Below are 14,754 nucleotides of genomic sequence, written 5' to 3'. Positions count from 1 at the left end.
CGGACTGCAGCGGGCCGGGGTCCCCGCCCGCCGCCGGGACCGCGCGCCCCGCGACGAAGTTTGGCTCCGAAGAGGGAGCGGGAGCAGCCCCGGAAGGGTAAGGAAAAGAGCGTCCAAGCACCTCAGGGGAACAGGCTCCGCCCGCCGTGGGAGTCGAGTCGTCCTCGGCCTGTGGTGGCGGCTCGGCGGCGACTGGAGCTGCTCTTTGGACCTTCCACAGTCTCCGTCTCCGCCTCCCCTCACTCTCCGCTCCCAGGGCCGGGCTAACGCGGCTGCCACAGACCGAGAGGCTTAAAATGGCGCCGCACAAGGAGCTCTTATAAGGCGAGCAGAAACGCTGTATCCTGCCGCCGCTGGCGGAGCGTTCCGCCACGCGAGGACAAGGGGCGGGGCGCGGGAGGGCGGTGGAAAGTAGTCCCCGCGCTACCGAGTCGCCGGCCGCTGTCCGAGCGCCCCGAGCCGGGTGGGGCGCCCGCGCGCTTCGAGACCCTCTCGAGGGTGCGGGCCGGTTGTTGCCCCGCTGCGCGGGAGTGGAGGACCTCCCGTGGGGGCCTTGTGGTCTGAGGTGGGGAGGCCGAAGCTCCTGCGTGCTGGGGCGGGGAGGAGGGCGGCACTGAGATCTTACACTGTCCCGAGCCCGAAGCCCCCAACCCGCGCGGCCACCGAAGCGTGAGAGCAGACGCGAGGCTCGCCGCCCGCCTGAGGCGGCACCTGGGCGCTGGCCCTTGGGAGCCGCGCGGGGCAGGCAGAGCGGGTCCCGGGAGGGCGGAAGTTCGGGGTCGGGTAGTGGCGGCGCCGGTACTGGGGTCGGGGCCCGCCCGGTTCCGGGCGCTGCCTCGGCGCAGCTCCCGACCCCGCTGTCCGTCGGGGGACGCTGGCGTCGTTGCGGTCTGTGCCACACACTCCCTGAAGGCCAGGCTCACAGCCCAGCTGCACACCACCCCAAAGCCCCGCACCGTCGGGATCGTGGATCCCACATCCCAGCCGGCTGCGCAGCCTAAACCCGGACGGCAACGACCTGGCCGAGCCGTTTTCCATCCCCACTACGGGAGGCTAGAACTCTAGATTGTGCGCCAAGTCCGCAATTCAACAAGTCGTTATGAGTGCCTACTGTGAACAAATGACTAATGGAGATAGATTAGCTAGAGAGCCCTGTCAATTAGGCTAATTGTTATAGATTCCAATTTTATCTGGTTCCACGGTGCTACTAAGTATCAGTAGATTTATTTGTGAGGATTTTTCTTTGTCGGAGGTGCATTCAATGGTTTACGTGAGAAAGCCAGTCTGTTGTTTACGGAAGGAGTTACCGATTAGACAGCCTCTAATTTTTTTAAATTTTCTTTAACAACGAAAACATTTTCTAATTCGTTTTGATAGGCTGAAGTTGGGTCTTCATTTCCTCTGGAAATGTCTCCGTTGTAATCCAGCAAGATTGACTTTTGTGAAAGGTGAAACAATTATGATCGATTCACTTTATTGTTTTATGCGTATTTTTCATCTAAAGCAATGAAGAGAGTACAAAAAGCAACAGTGAAAGTTATCTTGGGGCTTTTTTCCTAGGATTATAATTAATTCATGCAGACAATAAGCCTTTTTACATAGGTACAGGCAGGAAACCTACCCTTGTTCATTCAAGGAGTAGGACTTGTAGTTTTAGGATAGCTAATGCTTCAGGGCCAATAGGTTCTTTAAATAACTGTTTTGCTGTTTTAAAAAATATTATATACAGTTGTAACAACTGCCATCTACCACCATAGCACATGTGGGTCCCTGCAGGGAAAAAGTCCAAGCACTAAGATGATGTTCAGTGAGATCCATTGTGTAGAATGACTTTTTCATTTGCAGCTTTGCTAGTAATCTGTAGAATTCACTGTAGCTGGTGGTTGTGGTTGTGGTCAGCTCAGCTGGTCATAATTCAGACAGCTTGAACAGAAAAAGGTATTTAATCAAAGTAATATTTCTAATATAAACTCAGAAGTATGAATGGTATTTCCAGGTATTAATCCCCAATTTTAACTCTCATGTACAGAGTTAAAGAATTTACAGTTGATTTGATTAAAGTCGTATGTCTTAAAATCAGATGACTGGTCAATATTTAGAGGTAATTTTTGTAACATGTTTGCTTCTTCTATGTTCAGTTTATTTTTGCTGAATAAGGCATGCTGTTAAAACTGGTTTAAGAAATATTTGCACATTAGACAATCTAAAGGATAAAAACACTCTTATATTTGTATTTCTCTATTCAGGTGTCAAAATAATCCAAGCATTTTTCTATAAATATTTTTTCTAAATATAGAATTAATGTTTTTAACCCATTGATACTTTAAGCAAACATATGTTGTTAAAGGAAATGATAAGATTTGCAACAATGCAGCAAGCTGTTTTTCCCAGCAGACTTAAGAGTACTGAAGAATTATTGGGTGACTAGCATCAAAGCAAGCTAGCTGAATTTAACAAATTTCTCAGATTTTTTATCTCCTCTCATAAAACAATTTGTTCCAATTGCATCATCAAAAATATGAGATGAATGACTTCTGTGAAATGAAGATAAACACTGTCATTAAACCAAAGAGAAATACAAGTATCAAAATACCTGATGAGTTGGTGAAATTAAGTGGTTTTGTAAAATATGATTTTTAAAAATTGACTTTGGGCAAGATATTTCATAAACAAACACTTGGTTATCATGTTTTTTACACCTTTTCCTTGTAGAGCCAGCCCACTTGAGTTTGACATAAATTAATTCATTTTGTGAAACTGCAACAGACAAATGGTTCTAAATTTCAGGCTGTGTTCCTAGAAACCCAATGTGTCTCCAGCTGGTTTAACAGCAGAGGTATTACTTATGATATTCGACCATTGGCAGATCAAACAGTGATTGCATGAAACTGAACGTAACCCCTTTGCTAAAACACATACCTTTGAATCATCTTTAGGCAAAGAAATAAATGCCCAGAGATTGTTTTTGCACTTTGGACAGAAGTATTCAGCAAGGCAGCATTGTGAAGAAGGCCCATTCACTTTTTGGATAGTCAACTCTATCAAATCCATTAATTACACATTTATTGAGCACCTAAGACAATGAGGTTCATTTAGAGAGAGGGAAATGGATGACTGGCTCTTTTTGATTAGATCCCTTAAATTAATGAATGAATAATTAGAACTGTTAATCAGCCCTACTTGGAAATAAACAGAAAACAGGAGCTGTTAAACCAGGGTGTGGTCTCCTCTGGACTCTACATCCAAATCCCCTTTAAAGGAATCCCCTGTCAACGAAAAGGTAAGACTAAATAATAGTCCATGCAGTTAAAAACAATAAATCCCCAGTCTCTAAGAAGGCACCTTGAAAGTATTTCCTTATGACAACCTGAAAACACCAGACTGTAATCAGGATCAGCTTTTCATTTAGCAGTTGGTCAAGTGGGCTATTTATGGACTGGGATTTTTGATTTGCAGTACATCGTCTCAGGGTTCAGTGTTATCTTTTGATTTCTTTCCAGCTGAACAGGCTAAGTAGTTGTAAATACCTCTTGTCAGACTACGTGGTTGGCTATTCTCGCACACAGAAGTAACCTAGGAACCCACTGGGCAGATTCGGCGGAGGGTCACCGTGGAAAGCTTGCATCTGGTGTGCATTGCAGATCGAGGGAGGGGCAGTGAAGGTGGTGGAAGGCGATGGCAATGGTGGTGGCAGTGGCAGCAGCAACAGCATTATGTTCATGGCCTCTACAGTTATGCCAAGAACACCCTTCGTGCTTAGAGTTCTGTGTTCTCGAGGCCTTCGCTGATTTGACACGACATTCCTCGCAATACTAAGGAAGTACATTTTAATGGCTACCATAGAAAGTGTGAAGGAGAAGAAGTGGAGACATCATCCATGATATTCAAAGAACACAAAGGTATCTGTTTCTCCATGTTCCTAAGAACTAAGACAAATACCGCCACATTCCTAAGAAATCATGCTTTAGAGGCACCCTCCACCCCGCAACACACACACATACAGCACACACCTCTAATAAAAATTTCAAAATGGTTGCAGATATTTCATTCACAAGAAGGTTAAAGGCGTTTCCCATCGCAAGAAGGATTAACTTACCGGAGGATTCTGGGACTGCAGATGTATACTGCGGCAAAATCCTAAATTCATCGAAAATAATCATTTCTGGACTCCAGCTGCTAAAAATAATAGAATTATAGTAAATCATGGATAAGATTAAAACAACAAGCCATTTTCACATTCCAAGGTGTTCAGGAAAAAAAAAAAAAGATTCTTTTAACTCATTTCTTAAACAATGCAAATTTTAAAGTAGCTTTTCTCTCCAGAGCACGCAGCGCCATGAAATCGATAATTTTTGATCTTTTGGTTAGTAGGCAACATGGTGAGCTATTGCAGGGACTGCAGGCAGCAGACATGTTCTTGTCAGCTAAAAATTTTCATTTTGTTTTTGAATCCATTGAGATTTGTAGATGTGATATCACCGGTTTTTGTTTTCGGTTGCACTAGGCTATGGGGACGCAAATCCTCAGTTTATCGACATATACATGTCTATTGCTTTATATATATTAAAAACAGGGAGTCTTACTGGATCTTAAACAGAAAATTATGTAAAAGGAGTGGCTGGTGTGATTATAATCCCATCATGCAGGGTCCACGGTTCCCATTTAGTGAAATTTCGCAGAGGGCAACTTCTTAAGAACATCCCTGCTGTGCAGAGTGAAAAGCATGAACAAACCAAAGACAGAATTCATCTGTGTTTATATTTTACAAACAATGAAAAACCTACTCTTTGTATGCCTTTGTTCCCCCACCTTATTATTTCATGAAAACTGCAGCATTTTCCCCACCCCCATTCAAACACTCACCACCCCAGCACTGCAGTATTCCGTCCCTCTTTTGCTTCTCCTTCGTCTTCTTTATTGCTTTCACAAATTCTGCACGCGCCATCTTTGTGAGGGGGTGATGCTTTGCTAATTTCAGTTACCCATTCTCTTACAAATCAGTTCAGAAATAGAAAATTATAGTGCATGTTGGGGCTTAATTTGTCTAAATTTCTTTCAGTCTTCCCTTCTGACACTGAGAAATGGAAACGACAGAAACAGCCAAAAAGAGAGATATTTCTATTATTGCCATAACCTGTTGTATACAGTGGTGATAGAAAATATTATTAACATAATAGTAACAGCTGCAGCCTAAATAGAAGCTATGAGATAATTAATGTGCTACAACAAATTAATTTGCTGCAGGTGCTTCTGGCTCTGAACTGAGTAACCCATGCCATATAAAGTCCAAATACAATTATGATTCCCCCCACACGCTAAAACAAAATGCAGAGCAAAACGTCCTATTTGGTCAATATTATGCATGCCTATTGTTAAAAAAAAAAAAAGCAATCCTTCCCAGTCTCTTTCTCCCTGACCCCCACCAACCCATCCCAAATGGTTCAGTCATCAGTGGATGAGTGTGGAGTTGCAGCGGGTATGTATGTGTATGAGTGTGGGTATGTAGAAGGTAACGCATTTTTAAACATATGCCATGTCTGAATTTGGGAAACATATGGACCAGCTCTAGACTTCTTTTAAGAAATTGGAGATTGTGTATAATATTTAATAGCTTTTGGTTTAAAAACAAAAATTACATGTATTCATGTGTATAGGTAGAAGAAAAATAAATGTTGAGCAGTGAGCTATCTGAATGATTTCTTTTTTTTTTAAATCATGTATCTTACAGACTGTAGCACTCTTCATTGATGTGAAAGATTTTTTTACTCTTACCGACTGTCAAGTTGAGTGTTTATGGAAAGGTTGTTGTTGGTCATATCACAAGTGTGTGCCAGAAATACACTATATCAGGGTGGCTTGGGCAGGTGCCTGGAGAGAGTCACAGTACCAGAAGCAAATGTCCATTTTCTGTTTTGCACCACTCGGCAAAAAAATAACTTTGGGCCTTGAAAAGTGGAAGAACATACAGATTGAATTTTTTTTTAACTACTTAAGAAGTTCTTTTAGAGTAAGGATATCGTCATTTCTTTTTTTTTTTTTAATTGTCCTTTAGGTGAAGGTTTACAGAACAAATAGTGGGATATCGTCATTTCTAATTTTACTCCTGATAAAGACATTTTTGTTTTTATTGCAGCCTTAATTTGTTTGTTAAAAAGCCACAAATGATAAAGTCTATCATAGTCTAAATTTTTGAGATTATTGGTTATTAAAATTCATTTTATTGGATGATCTTAAATTTTAATTCTGAATCTTACAATAGAATAGATTAATTTCTTATACAATACATAGATTTTTACAGCATTTTGATTTAACTTTGCATTAATTTCAGTTCTGGGTGAAGATATAAAATTATTCAAACAAAACACTATTCCATCTATACCCAGGACACTGCATTTGCACATGTCTTCTTTAAAACACATTTTATTTCACGTATTCTTTTTAGGTGGACAAAAAATGCTCTGAGTCACCACCCTTCTCTATGCAGAGGTATCGTACGTTTGCCACACCATTTCCCCTGCAGTGACGGACATGCATTTAACTCCATCTTTCTTTTGTTTATACTAAAGCTTTTTCTTCATAATCCATTTTCAAATCTGCTCATCTTTTGAATTTATAATTATAGAATTCGAGTTAGGGGGAAAAAGGAAAACGAAACAAAGGGCGTATTGGTCTCCTTAAAAAAGAGGAGGAAGAAATAGCCAATTTTTTGATGAAAAGTTGTCAAGAATGTAATATATACATCTCCTCTGGGATTTTCTAGTAATTTTCATATCAGCTGATTGTGTTGTTCCACACAAATGGAACTCTCTGAAATCATAGTTTTGTAATTATGAAATCAATTAGGCAGATGAAGAAAACATTTAATTTCTTTTGCTTCAAGGGATTGTCCATTCAAAATATTTTTCCTTCCACTGTAAATTGTATTAAAAACTAAGCTGTAAGAATTCAAGATAGTAAATGTAGAACACACGTATCTCCTGTCTTCTGTTAATATTCTTTTCTCTTAGCAAAATGATCCCAGTTTCTTCAGCCCTTCTTCATGTGATATAGTTTTCAAAACCCTCGTTCTTAGTTTGTCATTACAAGTGACACCGTGCAGGTTCTGAGCAATAAAAAATCGTTGTTGTAAGCCAGGTCGGTTTTGGGCAGTTTGTTACACGGGAATAGCTAACTGATATGACAAGGATGATTTGATTTTGGGCTTGTTTTTAACAATCACATCATACTGCAGGTTTGTGCTGAGCTTGTTGTCTTCTAAAACAAAAAAAATACTGAAGATTTTTTAATTAAGCAGTCTTCTTAGTAAAAATTTTGAGTATGCACCTCCAAGATGTCTACTTATTTAAACTATATACATGCACTGCTGTCAATACATATATTAAATATCAGTGAAGCTTAGATTTTGTTAAGATAAAAAGTAAATATAGAAGTTCTAGTATTTTATTTCCTCATTCCAATGGATTCTCTTGTGCATCTTCTTGGTTATATGCACCCCACTCAGGACTACTGTTCTAAAACTCCAAAATCTTTCTTTCACGTAATCTGTTTAAAGCAACATCTCACCCACTCTGAATTTGTGCAATTCATTTTTAAAAATGAAACTCAGAGCTTTATTTCTTATAGTTGCTGACCATTGCAGAGTCTTTAGGGAAATACACCTTGATCTTTTCTATTAACTGACTTTAAATAAACTCTATTTGGTAAAAACCACCATTTGTGTATCTAGCAAATATACCAGAATATATACTGATTTATGGAATCTCTTGCATCGCCATTTCCTCTTGATATTTAACTCTTTTATGTGTGTATGTATCCTGTGTCTTTCCCTTCTTTAACTATATTTTAACAAGAAGGTTTAACAACCTTTTCAACAAAGAAGAGGAGGATGCCTTTTCAATGTCAAAAGATTTTGAGATCCCTCACATTGTAATTGTTGTGCTTTTAGTATCTGTTGATTAAGAGTCTACGTAATGACAAAAAGTTACTATAAATTCAGGAATGCTTTAAAACAAATGTATGTTTATTAATCCTGATGGAATCTACATGAATCTGAATAACAGTCACAAACGTATGTGACAGACTCATTTTTCAGAGCATGGACAATGCTCAGGGTCCATACGGGGGCTTGGAACCTTTGCTTAATTTGGTAGGTAGAAAGCCACTGCTGTAAAGAAAACAGCAGTACACTAGGATTCAGGACTCAGAGATGCACATTGCACTCTGCCATGCAGTAGACACGTGGCCTGAGCAGGCCCTTCCACCTCTTCCAGTCTACATCACCTCTGGAGTGGCAGTGGTAGTGGGAGTCACAATAATCCAAATGGTGTCTTCGTTTGTTGAGCTTCTACTAGGTGCCAGGTACGAAGCTTCTTTCTTCACCTATTTAAAAAAAAAACCAAATCCATTGCTGTTGAGTTGATTCTGATTCATGGCGACCTCATGTATTACAGAGGAGAACTGCTCCATAGGTTTTCTTGGCCATAATCTTTATAAAGCAGAGCACCAGGCCTTTCTTCCATGGCACTGCTGGGTGGGTTTGAACTACCAAGCTTTAGATTAGTTAGACGATCACAAACCACTTGTGCCAACCAGGGACCTTCTTTATCTATAAGATCTCCCTTTAACCTTCACAGGAGTCCCAGGGTGGCGCAAGCAGTTAATGCACTTGGCTGCTAACCAAAAGGTTGGAAATTTGAGTCCACCCAGAGGCACCTCAGAAGAAAGCCTTGGGGATCAACTTCCAAAAAATCAGCCTTTGAAAACCGTATGGAGCACAGTTCTACTGTGAAACACACGAGGTCCCCCTGAGTTGGAATCAGTTCAATGGCAACTGATGGCTAACCTTCACAAACGAGTGAACTTCACCCTTCACATATGAGACCTCCTTTAACTTTTACAGCCCAGTGATGTAAGGATTATCTTCCTCATTTTACATTTCAGGAAATTGAGACTTGGAGAGAGTAAACAACTTGCTCAGGTTACAAACTAGTAAGTAGCAGAGCTAGAATTTGAACTGTTAACCTCACTGTCCAGTACAGTAGCCATTAACCAGATGTGGCCATTTAAATTTAAATGAATTAAAAATTATGTAAAATTAAAAATTCAATTCCTTCACCTCATGAGCACATTCCAAGCACTCAATAACTTCATGTGACTAGTGGCTACCATATTGGACAGTGAAAATATAGAACATTTACATCATCACAGATCGATCCATTGGACAGTACTGAACTGGGCTGACAACAAACTGCAAAGCTTGTACTTTAACCACTGGATTCAGTTCTTGCGTATCAATGCATTCCTTTAGTCATTCATTCAACAGATATTTATTGAATACCTACTATATGCCAGGCATCATGCTGGACATGGAAGAGCTATCTTACTGTGTTGTCAAGAGCAAATGAAATAATGTACATGAAGGGGCTCTTTAAGCTATAAGTTATAGATAAATGTGAGTTTTTATTTTTTATGTTGTAGTTGCTAAAAGTTCTTTTAGGGCAGGATCTATGTTACTCTTCTTAGAATCCTGTCTTCCGTAAGCCTCGCTACACTGCTCCTTCTCCACCCCAACTCAGCAGGGTACAGTACCCATCAGAAAAAAAAAAAAGCCAAACCTTTTGCCATCGAGTTGATTCCAGCTCATAGCGACCCTATAGGACAGGGTAGAAGTGCCCCATAGAGTTTCCAAGGAGCGCCTGGTGGATTTGAACTGCTGACCTTTTGGTTAGCAGCCATTGCTCTTAACCACTACCCCTCCAGGGTTGCTGGTACCCATCAGAGGGGCATAATATTTGTTGACTGCAGAGCCTCCCATTATAGTGCACGTGTCAGTGTTTTCCATCCATCTTCTGAACACTTTTCCTAAGCTTGAAGAATTCCCCCAGGTAGAGTCTCTGGGCAACATGGGCATGGTGGCTCGGGCATGGACCTGAGCCTCAGCTCATCCAATCAGATGCTCTGCTTGGACTTTGAATCTGGAGCAGGTGACTCAGAGACGCCGAGGCAGCTTTCATTATTTCAGCAGCTGCAGCAGTCATGTCCACTGTCTATGCAACTGTGACTTCACTGGACTTGCCACGGGTGATCTTAAAAGCAATTTTATTTTTGCCTCCCCATCTCCTTATGCCTCTCTATGGGGGTGGTCCCATCCTTGCCACTGATGCCACATGAAATGAGTGCCCATGACTTTCCTGGCCATTTTTGGGTAGCAGAGTTCTATGGTCACTAAATGTGTGGGGGCAGTGGTGGTTCAGTGGTAGAATTCTCGCCTTCCATGCAGGAGACCTGGGTTTGATTCTGGCCAATGCACCTCATGCACAGCCACCACCCGTCTGTCAGTGGAGGCCTGCGTGTTGCTATGAGATTGAACAGGTTTCAGTGGAGCGTCCAGACTAAGACAGGCTAGGAAGAAAGGCCTGGCAATCTACTTGCAAAATCAGTCAACCAAAACTCTCTGGATCACAACGGTCCAATCCACAACCAGTCATGGGGACGGTACAGGACTAGCAGCGTTTCATTGCATTGTGCTTGGGGTCATCATGAGTGGGGTGGGGGATGGGCTTGAAAGCAGCTAACAGTAACAACAACATGATCACCAAGCTGCCAAACAGTCTCATTTAGAATTTGGCATCTATAACCCAATGTATTATTAATCCACACTTCTATCTGCAAAGGTAAAAGCTCTCCTCTCCCCCACCCCCACCCCCTGCTAGGGTTGCAAAGAGGGTAGGTTGACTCCTTTCTTTTACCATCACAATCCTCCCCACTCGATAGCTGCTATTTTGGACCCCTTTGGGGTTGGAGGCCATGAGGAACCTAAAAGGAATACAACATTTTTTACCAGACTGGTTACTGTCATAAACTGACTTTTGCTCTCTGGGTCAGGTCAGTGTTTAAAGGTGGCTCTCTCTGTTGTGGTCACTTTTGTGGGTTCGTTGGCAGCTGCCCTGCTAGCACCTTCTGACTGCCCCTCCCTTGGGCATGGTAGGACTCCACAACAGATCTTCCAAGGTCCTTCTCAAGAATCTTCCCCCAATCCTGGACTTTCATCCCTTAAAGTACTTTGCCCAGTTCTGGGTCACCTACTTTGATTTTTCTGCTTGGTGGCCTGTCTCATGCTTCACTCTGACATCTGAAAGCTATCATATCTTGGTGCCTCAGTTGAAACTTCTGGTCTGACATCCTGTTCCTTTAGAGATGGCAGAGGGAACCAGGTCCAATGGGGGTGATGGCAGTAGTGTCCTCGTCCGATGCTTCTATGGTTATTGCTATCTACCCTGCTTGGGTTCCTGCTTGTATATTGAGCCTGTTACCTTCTCAATGATGCTGTGAACTATCCCATATCCTTCCAGTGTTTCTTTTCTGCTGTAATCAGCCAGGGTCATTTTCTCTTCCTTGCGGCTCGTCTGAAAAACCAGATTTTGATTATTTTCACCTGTTGTCTATCTTCTTCCACTTTGTGTTTATTCATTGTATCACTTCTATTTTTTTATGTTGGAAAGTAATACACATACCATGTAAAACATTCAAACAAATCGGAAATGTATGACACAGAATGAGAACCCAAACTCAAAACTAAACCCACTGCCATAGAGTTGATTCTGACTCATAGTGACTCTATAGGACAGAGTAGAACTGCCCCATAGGGTTTCCAAGGAGCGCCTGGTGGATTCGAACTGCCAACCTTTTGGTTAGCAGCCGTTGCACTTAACCACTACACCACCAGGGTTTCCTAGAATGAGAAAATGCACCGTAATTCCATGCCCTTAGTATCCATCAGCACTTCTGAAATTTGATTTTTGAATTAACTATTCACATTTCAAAAATCATGCATATTCCACTCTATCCTACCGGCTCCCAACCTCCTCACCTTAACACTGTTATAAATGTCTTCTGTGTCCTGCCAGTTTCTCTAGGCATGTATGAGTAAATTGGAGTTTGTCTTACTTTCCCTCACCCCCCTTTTTCACACAACAGGTAGCATAATCTTCTTGCACCTTACTTTTGTCACTTAACAACATATCTTTGCAATCTCTGCACATCAGTACCCACAGCACTGCCTCATTTATTTGTATAGCTTCATGGTATTCCTTGGTATGTATGTACCTTAATTTGCTTAACTAGCCCCTCCCCTATTGAGAGACATTCGATTGTTTCCAAGTGTTTGTCATTACAAATGGTGCTGCATGAATAATCTTGTACATGTGTCATTTACTACATGTGCACATCTTAGCTGTAGGATAAATTCCCAGAAGTGGGACTGCAGAATCCAAGGGTATATGCACCAGGAGAGAAGAATCAGTGTTAGATATTGTCAAATTGTTGGTATCCAAAGGGCACTCCCAATTTCCATTGTTGCGTTGTTGTCATTAGTTGCCATCGAGTCTGTTCTGACTCGTGGCAACCCTGTGTGTACAGAGTAGAACTGCCCCACAGGGTTTTCGAGGCTGTGACCTTTTGGAAGCAGATTGCCAGGACTTCCTTCTGAGACACCTCAGACTGGGTTTGAACCACCAACTTTTTGGTTTAGTAACCCAGTGCTTAACCATTTGCGCCACTCAACTGTCATCAGTGTAACAATTTCCACTCTCACCAGCTGTGTATGAGATTGCGTGTTCCTTGTTGGCTTCATCAACAGAGGGTGTGTATAAGATGCTGCTGTGCCCCGCCCATACCCTCTAGACAGTCATTTCCATGCCACAGCTGCACCTCTCTGCCCCAGGGCTTTTTTCTGGCTTCAGGGAGCAGGCGTGGCCTGTGCATGAGTGTGGGGGATGGGAAGGAAGGAAATGCCTGAGAGTTAATGCCCCACAAGCAGCCATCAACCAATGATTGTAGGGAAGTTGGTGGATAAATACCCTAGCTTTCTCGCTCTTGGAGGAGGTAACTCTGAAATGTGTTCTACACTATCTCCCGCAGTTCCCCCGCAAAGCTCCAAGTGTCTATACTGGTAACTGACTTAATAACACATGCTGTCTTGACTTCTATCCCTTCCCTACTCACTTCTGTACTGGTATTTCTTGGGATCATCTTCTAAATAAACTGTTGTCGTTGTTGTTACCTTGTTGTTACTGACTCATGGCGACCCCATGTGTACAGAGTAGAACTGCCCCATAGGGTTTCCAAGGAGCAGCTGGTGGATTCGAACTGCCAGCCTTTTGGTTAGCAGTCAAACACTTAACCACTATGCAATAAACTACTTATACTAAGATACTTGTCTCAGGATCTGACTCTGGGAGAACCCAATCTAACAGTGTGTTATTAAACTTTTGGAATTTTATAAATGATATTTCAGTGTAATTTTAATTCGCATTTCTCTTCTAAGTGAAGTTGTGCATATTTTCATATTCTGAGCCATTTGTACTTTTATTTCTGTGAAATGATGGACATATCTTTTGTCTGTTGGGCTCTTCAATTTCTCTGAAATCTCTCTATTAAGAGGATTAGCTCTTTGTGAACCTTTTTTGTTTGTTGTCCTTCTGTTTCCCCCTTTCTCTCCTCCTCCTCTTTTGTTCTTCTCATCTATTCCTCTCCCTTTTTCTTCTCCTTCTCTTCTTTCCTTTTCTTTTTTTTTTTTTTTTTTGCCATTCAGGAGCTTTTATGTAGGCCAATTAATCAATCTCTTCTTTTTTCGCTTCTGTATTTTAAGTCATAATGAGGAATACTTTCCTCCACTCCAAGTTACAGAGGAAGGATTCCATGTTTCCTAATAATGCTTTTCAGTTTTATTTTTACATTTATAGCTTTCATCTACTTGGAATTTATCCTGGTGGATGTTCCTCAGCTTCTACCTTCAGGGTGGTTGTTTTGCTCTATGATCTCTCTCAGAATCAACTATTGCTATGAAAACTGCCCCTAGGTCCCTTTGAGCAAGGCGTCATATTTCACTGCCCCAACCTATTTCCTCTTGCAGATGACTATGGGTCTCTTGGCTTTCCTCTAACTTGGCCTTTACTACCCTTATTATCAGGAGGGTTTCCTGCTGTAGCCATTTCTCTATCTGGAGTAGCCTCTCTGTATCTTTTTACTTTACCGAGCCCGTATTTTATCTCCACTGAAAGTGTATATCTTCTTCCTTTCCCACAGCTCTTCATTTTTTTTCTTTTGTTCTGTTCAGAATGGCAGAGCAACCTGTGTGCCGTTTTTATGTGGCATTGGATCCAGTCTCTCCTAATATTGTTGCGTGTTTTTAATTGCAGAATGAAAAATATTGAGAGGGTTACTGACAATTTTATCAGTTTCTAGGGTCCCTCTGCAATTTATCACACTGCTGGGTATGTTATTAATCTGTTTTTGTCACCATAGTTGTTCACTCTTAGGGGTAGAAATGCTAAAAAATGATAGACTTGACCGTTATTCACCTGTAAAATGCTATACAAGTCATACCAATCATGTCTGCATGTGAATTTGATTAAATTCAGTAGCTTTGACAAAAGCTAACTAACTGGAAAGATTAAAACTTTTCTTATTTGTTGCTGCCTATCTGTTTGGCCAGAGCTCTGGTGACGCAGTGGTTAAGTGCTCAGCTGCTAACCGAAAGGTTGGCAATTTGAACCCACCAGCCGCTCCTTGGGAGAAAGATGTCAAAATTGGCTTCCTTAAAGATTACAGCCTTGGAAACACTATGAGGCAGTTCTGCTCTGTCCTGTAGGGTTGCTATGAGTTGGAACCAGCTCAACAGCAAGGGGGTTGGTATGGTTTTGTTTTTGTTTTTTTAATCTGTTTGGCCACCTCTTAGGTGGAGTCCTTGGGTGG

General features: G+C 41.7%; 1 protein-coding gene across 2 annotated transcripts in view; it reads right to left on the bottom strand.

The window, feature by feature from the left end:
• Window positions 1-346, bottom strand: part of CTNNB1 (catenin beta 1) — a 40,614-nt gene extending 40,268 nt beyond the window's left edge. For both annotated transcript variants that reach the window (XM_004368416.2, XM_004368417.2), the window contains exon 1: window positions 122-346. The gene's annotated coding sequence lies outside the window, so the exon portion shown is untranslated. The remainder of the gene's footprint in view (window positions 1-121) is intronic.
• Window positions 347-14,754: the final 14,408 nt, after the last annotated feature.

Source organism: Trichechus manatus, unplaced genomic scaffold (assembly GCF_000243295.1).
Source record: "Trichechus manatus latirostris isolate Lorelei unplaced genomic scaffold, TriManLat1.0 scaffold00001, whole genome shotgun sequence".
NCBI classification, from domain to species: domain Eukaryota; kingdom Metazoa; phylum Chordata; class Mammalia; order Sirenia; family Trichechidae; genus Trichechus; species Trichechus manatus.
This window is presented reverse-complemented; position numbering and strand designations above follow the sequence as displayed.